General features: G+C 43.7%; 1 protein-coding gene across 1 annotated transcript in view; it reads left to right on the top strand.

The window, feature by feature from the left end:
- Positions 1 to 201: 201 nt before the first annotated feature.
- LOC124711696 (UDP-glycosyltransferase UGT5-like) overlaps positions 202 to 10,902 on the top strand; it is a 76,987-nt gene continuing 66,286 nt past the window's right edge. Inside the window, exon 1 of the mRNA XM_047241897.1 lies at positions 202 to 276. The gene's annotated coding sequence lies outside the window, so the exon portion shown is untranslated. The remainder of the gene's footprint in view (positions 277 to 10,902) is intronic.

The raw sequence follows: 10,902 nt of genomic DNA, 5'->3' as shown, positions 1-10,902 counted from the left end.
ACAGTCCCTTGTCTGTGATCAGCTAAGCGCGGCCGAGCTGACGCAATGCATCACTGCCAACCGTTCCTCTACCAGCAGTCGATTACTGCGCCGCGAGCAGACCACTCGTCCTTCGTGCAGTGCCGAGAAAGGTACCGGGTTGGCAGCCCTGCCGTTGTGTCAAACAGGGGTCGCGCCCGCCGCCTGCCGAAACGTGGCGGTACCAACAGCTCTGCTTCTCAGAGTGAGTCAGAGACTGTGCCGCTTGCGGTCCAGCTGCGCTGCGCGCTGAGCGATGTGAGTTGGCAGCACTGCGTAGTTGCATACTCGCTGTGCAACGACCTACACATACGCGATTGGGAGAAGAGTGACAACTTTGCGCTATCACTCACACGCGCCGGCGCAGGGCGTAATCAGGATAGAAACCTCGAGTCAAAATTTAGTTTAAACAGAAAAACAAAACCGCGCGCAACTGCTGTGGATTGCCAGTTCATGTGATTGCAGGTAGGGGTCTGCGTGTTGCAGCTCCCTCACTCAATTGATCAGTACACAACGAGCGTCTATCCCAGAGGACGATAACACAGCGAAGATAGGCGTATCGCGACGCCCGTTTCAACCAGTGGAATTCAGTTACAAGTGTGCGGTGTGATTTACCGTAGGGATAGGGCGCCGCAGTGCCCTAGCACGAAGCATTCCACGATACCACCAGCCGTTTCAAGCGACCGGTTGTTAACGTACGGCGAAACTCATTGCTTCAGTGGTAACTCCACACAACTACGTTTCCTGACAATGAGCAAGCTGTACGGCGGGCTGTGGCCACAGTGGCATCGATATCGCTGGATTCCGCCGACCACCGACATCGGCCAAAGACGGCCGATCTTTCCAGATCAGTGCGCCACTACGAGCGATGTCGTAGCCGATCTCGTCGTCCTCATGTGCAGACTTCGGACGCCAATCGGTGAAATTCAAATCAGTTCATTTTCTTCGGGCAAGATGACGGAATGCGTGCTGTGAGAAACTGAGTTTAGTCCAAGAAAGGGTGAGTTTGTGGCGTACTGAGGATTATCGGCTGTTCAAATAAGTTACGGGTTTGCTGCCGGGTGACGCCGTCGACCACCTCCGATATTTCGACAGGAGCACACCCTGCCATTCTCAAGGCACAACTGCAAGGAGGAAGCAACGCGCATGGAATTTAATACCTCAGTTCACAGAGGAGAAACGAGGAAGATACCACACACACGACAAGTAACCACAGCAGAGTCAACACACAACCAAAGATAACCAACATCAGAAATATCGATAGTTACTATTAATCAACAGGTGAGGTAGCACTAATTCTGTCCCTCTGTTTTCTGATCAGAGACAGAGCCGGATTCCAAGCAGCATTTCAACAAAATGCACCATCTCTGTTTATAACGTTGCTTGATAGTTTCATTTCAACAGCTTCCTTAATGACAGTATCCCAATAGCTGGACGTGCAAGCCAGAATCTCCGTGATGTTGTATTCCATAGGATGACCAGTGTCAAGGCAATGTTCTGCAATAGCGGATGTGCTCGGCTGTTGTAAGCGTGTGTGACGCTTATGTTCAATACAACGGAATACAACAATACAGAGATTCTGACTTGCACATCCAGCTCTTGGGATAGTGTTATTAAGGAAGCTGTTCAAGTCAAACCATCAAGCAACCTTATAAACAGAGATGGTGGATTTTGTTGAAATGCTGCTTGGAATCCGGCTCTGTCTCTCATCAAGAAACAGAGGGACAGAATTAGTGCTGCCTCACTTGCTGATTATTAGTCACTATCGATATTTCTGATGTTGGTTATCTTTGGTTCTGTGTTGACTCTGAGGTTACTTGTTCTGTGTGTGGTATCTTTCTTGTTTCTTCTCTGTGAACCGAGGGATTAAATTCCCTTGCACGTTGCTTCCTCCTTGCAGTTGTGCCTTGAGAATGGCAGGGTGTGCGCCTGTCGAAATATAGGCGGTGGTCGACGACGTCATCCGGCAGCAAACCCGTAAGTTATTTGAACATCAATTCGCTGGGAAAAGTTAAGGTCTCACATCATAATCGACGTTTAGTTCGGAATCTATGGACTGAAATAACAGGTTTATAGGAAACCGGAACTAGGTAACATCTTCATCGGGAATTTTAAGCATAAACCATAATCTCAAAAAATAATTTGTTCAAGTCAGTAGCGTGGCGTTCTTACGCTTATTGTTATGGTAGTGCATGCTTTTGGTTTGTGGTAGAAAGGTATTAGGTCTCCACAACTTAGTCAATAAATTTTTTCTAGGTTTGTGACCGTATTTTCAGTATGTAAATCTTGCGATTTTTCTGTCACTGTTGCAAGTGACCTTCTTCTATGTGTTTTGTTTTTTATTGCTGAATGAGAAAACTTCGTTTCTTACATACCTGCAGACGTGGCTGTTATCTAATTCTGGTAGGTTGTTAAAGATGAAGGGGAGGGCAGTAGAAGTTCGTTATTGGTGTTTTTATTATTTCTCTTCACTGGTGGAAACCCGACCTTTTGATTGGTGTTCGCATTACTACTCGTGAGTGGTGGAAATCGGCGAATGGAAGGCCAGAGGCGGCAGCTGTGACGCGGCGTTGTTTTCCTGCTTTCTAGCGCCGGCCGAGGCGTGCCAGTACTCTTATGTACCTGCGGTATATATTTCGTAAACCACATCAAATACTGATGAACCGATTCCACACACCGAACGTGAGGAGAGGGGCTAGTGTAATTGTTTAATACAAATCATACAAAAATGCACGGAAGTATGTTTCTTAACACAAACCTACCTTTTTTTAAATGGAACCACGTTAGTTTTGTTAGCGCATCTGAACATGTAAACAAATACGTAATCAGTGCCGTTTGTTGAATTGTAAAATGTTAATTACATTCGGAGATATTGAAACCTCCGGCGTTCAGTTGCGTGTTGTAACAAACACGGGCCACGGTCGGCGAGCAGCATCTGCAGGGACATGTTTACGATGACGACCGTGTTTACGAGTGTGGCTGTAGTGCACTGTTGTGGTTTGGTCTAGCTGTCGTAGTGTGCGCATGTAGCGCTTGCTGCTATTGTTATTCTGCATTCGTCGCCGCACGCAGACCAACTGTAGTACACAGTGTTACCAGACGTCTGTGATAGTGTAGTGTTGTAGGAACTGTGACCATGGTGTATTCGAACTCTGAAAAGGCGGAGATGATACTCATCTATGGCGAGTGTCGACGAAATGCAGCTGAAGCCTGCAGGGTGTATGCAGAACGGTACCCGGACAGAGAGCATCCAACGTGCTGCATATTGCAAAACATCTACTGCGAACTGTATGCAACAGGTATGGTCGTAGCACGCAAACGGGTCCGTAACAGGCCCGTCACAGGAGAAGCGGGTGCAGTTGGTGTATTAGCTGCTGTTGCCATGAACCCACACATGAGTACACGGGACATTGCGAGAGACGGTGGACTGAGTCAAAGTAGTGTCATGCGCATACTGCATCGTCACCGCTTTCACCCGTTTCATGTGTCGCTACATCAGCAATTACATAGTGATGACTTTAATCATCGAGTGCAATTCTGTCAATGGGCATTAACAGAGAATGCGTTGCAGTTCTACCTGTTTACCGATGAAGCGGGTTTCACAAACCACGGGACAGTGAATCTACGGAACATGCATTACTGGTCCGTGGACAATCCTCGCTGGCTCAGAGAGGTAGAGCAACAGCGACCGTGGACTGTAAATGTATGGTACGGAATCATTGGCGAGCACCTCATTGGTCCTCACTTCATTGCAGGGGTCCAAACAGCTGCAACATACATTGCGGTTCTACAGAATGATCTGCCAACGTTGCTCGAAAATGTCCCACTGGAAACGCGTCGACGTATGTGGTATCAGCATGATGGTGCACCTGCACATTCCACAATTAACACTAGGCTGACCCTTGACAGGATGTTCGACGGGCGTTTAATAGGACGTGGAGGACGCATAAATTGGCCAGCCCGTTCTCCTGATCTTACACCTCTGGACTTCTTTCTGTGGGGTACGTTAAAGGAGAATGTGTACCGTTGTGTGCCTACCACCCCAGAGGACATGCCGCGCGACTGCTACGGTCGCAGGTTCGAATCCTGTCTCGGGCATGGATATGTGTGATGTCCTTCGGTAAGTTAGGTTTAAGTAGTTCTAAGTTCTAGGGGACTGATGACCACAGCTGTTAAGTCCCATAGTGCTCAGAGCCATTTGAACCATTTTGAACCAGAGGATATGAAACAACGTATTGTGGCAGCCTGCGGCGACATTACACCAGATGTACTGCGGCGTGTACGACATTCATTACGCCAGAGATTGCAATTGTGTGCAGCAAATGATGGCCACTACATTGAACATCTATTGGCCTGACATGTCGGGACACAATCTATTCTATTCCGTAATTGAAAACGGAAACCATGTGTGTACGTGTACCTCACCCCTCATGGTAATGTACATGTGCGTCAGTGAAAAAGACCAATAAAAAGGTGTTAGCATGTGGACGTATTGTGCTGTTCCAGTCTCTTCTGTACCTAAGGTCCATCACCGTTCCCTTTGGATCCCTACGTAATTCGGTGCTCTCCGATACACACGATCGAACAGCGGAGGAGTGGTACTCAAGCGTCAATTTTAGGTTACAATATCTCCGGATGTAATTAACATTTTACAATGCAACAAACGGCACTGATTACGTATTTGTTTATATGTTCAGATGTGCTAACAAAACTAACGGGGTTCCATTTAAAAAAACGTAGGTTTGTGTTAAAAAACATACTTCCGTGCATTTTTTAATGGTTTGTATTAACCAATTACACTAACCCCTCTCCTCACGTTCGGTCTGTGGAATCGATTCGTCAGTATTTGATGTGGTTTACGAAATATATAGCGGTAATGTTAGGTGACTCACCCTGTATATTCGTGCGCTTCTTCAGTGGAAATTTGTGGTAAGGGAAGTGCTGAGGTCATCGGTACCTAGTCCTACCCACTACTTAATCAAACCGTGACAAGGCGCCTAAACAGGGCGACTACCCCGCGCGGTCGCTTCTTCAGTGCTACTCCCTGATATCTTCCTTTCAGATTGTTGGTTGTGTGTGTCAATATGCAGTCATACATCGTGGGTTTAAGATGTTTCCATTTCTAGCTACTCTGATAACTGAACTTGCTCTGTGACTGTTTCTGTGAAATGAATATTCTTCCACACTTTAGAGTTTCCTACGGATTCTGGATGCAGTGCTACGGCTTGATTTGCCTCCATCTAGGAAGTAGTGAGAATGGCTTTTGCACTTTGGCAACCCACGCTCCCACTTGAGTCTGGAGCGTCATGTGGCTCATGATTTGGTGTTTTAAGACTGCTTGTGTTACCTGCTCTGTTAGCCTTAGCTATGCGGCTAGACGGATTCTCAGCAGTTTCTGCTGGAGCCGTTTTCCTGTTATCAGTGTCAGTTCGTTTCTCTACAAGCAGCTTGCTGGTGACGGTGGCTACTCGTTTGAAACACTGCTTCCTTGACTGTGCTGTGATAAACGCATTGCATTAGTGGGGTCACGAAAAGCGTCCTCATTGTTTCCAGCTGGGACGATATTGTCTACATCTGAACCTACCTAGGTATGGTTTTCGCAACCAGATCATAAAGTGGAGGCTGAAGTTTCGTAACATTACTTTCCGTAGGATATTTTCATCTTGGCCAGTCCTGTTAACATGGTCGGGTTGATCCCATATGAAACTCGCTGGGAGTTGTCCCAAATACGTTACATAGGCCTGATAGCCCTCTATGTTTATCACTAATGGCATTGGCTTTTTACCTCGATTTTCACTCATTGTATACCATTGTGAACGGGGAAAACAGTAGACAGCCCATACTGCGTTTCGAATGACACGAATGTCACCATAAGGTTGTAATTTTTGTCTTATTACATCGTTTGTCACTTCGATTGGTAGTACATTTAACACACTCATATTATTCAAATTGGCTTCTACCGCACTGACAAAAAACTTGGCCGTATGTCCGCAAGTTAGTACCATTTCAGAATTTTCTGAGCAGTCCCGAACAACTCGTTCGTAAATTAGGTTAGAAAAAATTTTAAAATAAATCATAGACTCGGTACTATTGAATTGTATACTTAATCTCTAGTAAGTCTGAGATAGATAGTTACATGTTGCTGGATTTCAGAGAGTACTGGCTGCTTGTTGTCCTTCGAAAATTCACATTTTACGGCATTGTTTCTGGCGTTTGTTGCCACTGCAACTGTACGTTAACTTTACATTATTGAAATACTGAAGATACACGTAAACAATACTTGTCACGCATAATCACGAACGCAAAACATTCACGAAACGAACACACCCAAGAACCTCATAGTACCGGGAAGTAAAGAACAGATACATGCTTGCGTGACTGTCCGCTGTGACTGCCAAAAGCAGACTGTGCCTTTAGGTGCAACCACAATAGAGAGGTATCTGCTGAAGGCTAGACAAACTTGTACTTTCTCATAAGGGCATCAACCTTTTCAGTAGTGTCAAGGGGAACAGTCCGGATGATTGACTGATCTGGTCTTGTCGCATCAGCCAACATGGCCTTCATATATAAATGCTGTATGGCATTTTTGACTGGGTAACCCACGGGTGTTCGTCGTTGGCGTGAAATGGCACGTTTCCATATCGATATGTGACATATGTCGTATGTGTTTTTGTGGAATGTAAGTGTAATGGATAGGTGTATAGGATAGTGTTATGTTTGTGTTTGATGATGACAGTGATGAGAGAAGGGAGAGGTGGTAACACCTTGTTCTTGAACAGTATCAAGGGCGGCCGCTCAGCTTAATGTCCCCACACGATGGGGGGATCACCAAAAACTGTGTCACATGATCTCGCTTCGTGACACCCTGTGGAGAGGTATCGAGTTAAAATCAAGAGGGATGTTCCGAATTTAAGTTTCGTCATCGTTATTGAAAGAGAAGATGGTACAACAGATGACACAAACAAACGGCATACGAATCCACACCCGTTGCTGGTTCAACGACGGAAGCGGCGTCAGTGGAGAAGTGAGTCAGTGCACAGAGCCCCGGAGAGGAGAGAGCTTCAGCGGACGTGTACTGACGACGTGGTCGCCAGTGGAAACGCATGCTGTTATGCTGTATGAATGGGCGCGTGGGACAAGTGCGTCCGTCATCCACGAACGCCTACAGACCGTGTGCAGTGTGGAGACCATACCTCGTCAAATAGTTGATCGCTGGTGTTGCCCTTTCAGCTGTCCCCTGTGTTGAAAGCCGCACTCTCAGAATGTCACTTCGAAACCAGTGCTGAGGTGCAGCAGGCTGCGCCAGTTGTGTGTGTTTAAGAAGCGGTGGAAATGCGACTTGTACGAAACCTGGCATATAGAGACGACGAATTTCGCCTTAGCAATGCACAACACTGAGGGTGCAGACTTGGTGCGGGGGTGTGGACCCACTGAAGGCATGGCAGCATCTGGCTCTCCAGACCAGTGACAGTCTCATATAAAATAAAAAAAATTCACAGGTTGAAAATTTACGTTAGAAGTCTGTAGAAACGAAATCTCATGAATAGCAGTGTCTAAATATTTCTGTAGCATAGTGGTACTCACATTCACGCACGCACTCACCCTTCATAATTATCACAACCACACGTCGACGTCACAATACACATAGTCGTCGCAATAATAACATCATAACACCTCAGTCGAATCTCAGAAACGTCGAAGCTTTCTTCAGTAATCTCAAAACCTTAAAAAAAATGCTCTCTTAGTATCACAGTGATTTCTCAAGTAAATATGAACAGTTCCCAAAATGCAGAAAAGGTACAATTTTATTGGTGTGAAGTAATCTAACTGTATAATTACGTAAATGTGTCACTGACGAAGTAAAAAAAGTTTGTCTCTCTGTTAAATAATCAGGTAGCTATGTAATTCTGTGTTAGAGAAATATGATACCGATGTGTAAAGTTGTATAAGCAAATACTATATTAGCTAGGGCTCCTAGCGCTTGCCACACGCTTAGAACTCAAAGTAGGTGTGTAACCCCTGAGGATTACAGCAACGGAATGAAATGTCTCACCGAAAACCTTTTTTGTAACTTTGTAAATCAAAAATCTTTCTAAAAATGTTCCAAGTACAAAAATTTAATGACTCAAATGCGTTTCCTGTAGAGCTAAACTGTGCGTCTTGCTATAAGATAATATCTGTCATTACTTAACGGTATAAATGTGCCAAGTGTCGTAGTTGTCGTCGTCCATAAGCAAAGTTCTGTAGAAGTCAATGTACTTACCTTGTAATAAACAAAAGTGAAATGCTATGCGTATAGATGTCGTAGTTATTACACTTATTGCCGTGATGAAGAAAGTATTTTACTGTAATGTATTGTTGTGCTACGGAAAAGGCTGTCTCATTGTAGCTATGCCACAAACGTTACTACTAAAAACATGTTTTACTTTCCAGAAGAATACAGAAAAACTGTGCAGATATAAAACAGATACAGCGCAAAAGCAATAATGTAAATTGTGTTAATCATTAGTAGCGTCGTGATATAATCATGTATTTGTCAAATAAACTAACCACTGTGTCACCTGGTATGTCTCAAAGTTCTTTAAATCCAGAATGTCTTTTCAAGTAGCCAAAATGTTGCATTAAAGTCTCATTAGCAGTATATGTTCCAAATACGTAAGCCTTATCGTCGTTGTGTAATCGTGCAACGAACAAGCAAGAATGTACACACAATAACACTGTGTCATTTGTTCACTATAACAATACATTCGTAATTACTGCCTAAATACGTTCCCTAAGTACTTGCCTGGATAGTTAACTCAAAAACATTGTTAAATGTTAACACTTTCTAAGTGTGACAAAGCGTACTAGTAACGTGAAGTGAAAAATGTTATGGCAAAGACTAAGTTAAAAAGTAGATTATCTCTCAATAAATGGTTTTACATGTCAAATGTAGTGTATACCTTTACTCTTCCTAGTACGCAGAATTTCAACTTCAACGCAATTATCATGTGGTATATGTCGGATTATTATCTTAGAAAATAGATTACAGAAAGGCAAACCTACGTTTCTAGCATTTGTAGACTTAGAGAAAGCTTTTGACAATGTTGACTGGAATACTCTCTTTTGTATTCTGAAGGTGGCAGGGGTAAAATGCAGGGAGCGAAAGGCTATTTTCAATTTGTACAGAAACCAGATGGCAGTTATAAGAGTCGAGGGGAATGAAAGGGAGCAGTGGTTGGGAAGGGAGTGGGACAGGGTTGTAGCCTCTCCCCGATGTTATTCAGTCTGTATATTGAGCAAGCAGTAAAGGAAACAAAAGAAAAAATTGGAGTAGGAATTAAAATCCATGGAGAAGAAAGAAAAACTTTGAGGTTCGCCGATGACATTTTAATTCTGTCAGAGACAGCAAAGGACTTGGAAGAGCAGCTGAACGGAATGGACAGGGTCTTGAAAAGAGGATATAATATGAACATCAACAAAAGCAAAACGAGAATAATGGGACGTAGTCGAATTAAATCGGGTGATGCAGCAGGAATTAGATTAGGAAACGAGACGCTTAAAGTAGTAAATGAGTTTTGCTATTTGGGGAGCAAAATAACTGATGATGGTCGAAGTAGAAAGGATATAAAATGTAGACTGGCAATGGCAAGGACAGCGTTTCTCAAGAACACAAATTTACTGACATCGAGTATAGATTTAAGTGTCAGGAAGTCTTTTCTGAAAGTATTTGTGTGGAGTGTAGCGTGGACGATAAATAGTTTAGACAAGAAGAGAATAGAAGCTTTCGAAATGTGGCGCTACAGAAGAATGCTGAATATTAGATGGGTAGATCACATAACTGATGAAGAGGTATTGAATAGAATAGGGGAGAAGAGAAGTTTGTGGCACAACTTGACTAGAAGAAGGGATCGGTTGGTAGGGCGTATTCTGAGGCGTTAAGGGATCACCAGTTTAGAATTGGAGGGCAGCGTGGAGGGTAAAAATCGTAGATGGAGACAAAGAGATGAATACACTAAACTTATTCAGAAGGAAGTAGGTTGTGGTAGGTACTGGGAGATGAAGAATCTTGTACAGGATAGAGTAGCATGTAGAGCTGCATCAAACCAGTCTCTGGACTGAAGACCACAACAACATGATGTCGGATTCCGTAAGGTCCATTGTAAAACAGAAAGAATTTGTGAATCAAGTCTTTCTTATTATGTGATAATGAACGAGCTTTAATGAGAACTTTCTGACCAATATATAGTTTCTTTGCATTTGCTTTACCGTGTAATTTTCTCCTTTTGTGTGGAGCAGAAGTAATATTTTTAATAGCCAAATCAGTTATGTCTTTGTGTCGAAGTTTACGTATATTCGGAAAAGATAGAAGCTATGTGATTCTATTCGGTGGTTTTTCATTCTTCAGTACAAGAATAGGTGGTAAAGCAGTGAAGTCAGGAGGCATTTCATTCAACACGTTTTGAAATAAGTGTAAATATCTGTCCCATTACTGATGCTTTCTGTGACTATAAAGTCTGCAAAGCTTACTGATTTCTTTCATAATCCGTTCAGACGGGCTACAATGTGGTGAGTACAATGAAATGAAAACAGGTTTGATTTTATGATTCGGAAGCATGCGTGACCAAACAGCAGATCTGAATGGCTTTAGCAACGTATCCAACTTCACGTAAGAAATTTTTAACTAAAGCGTTGGATACAGACGTAACACAGTGAAAGAAACAAATTCTGAAGTTTCCAGAATGAGATTTTCACTCTGCAGCGGAGTGTGCGCTGATATGAAACTTCCTGGCAGATTAAAACTGTGTGCCCGACCGAGACTCGAACTCGGGACTTTTGCCTCTCCTGAGCTTCTGTTAAGTTTGGAAGGTAGGAGACGAGGTACCGGCAGAAGTAAAGATGTGA

Source organism: Schistocerca piceifrons, chromosome 8, assembly GCF_021461385.2.
Source record: "Schistocerca piceifrons isolate TAMUIC-IGC-003096 chromosome 8, iqSchPice1.1, whole genome shotgun sequence".
Taxonomy (NCBI): Eukaryota; Metazoa; Arthropoda; class Insecta; order Orthoptera; family Acrididae; genus Schistocerca; species Schistocerca piceifrons.
This window is presented reverse-complemented; position numbering and strand designations above follow the sequence as displayed.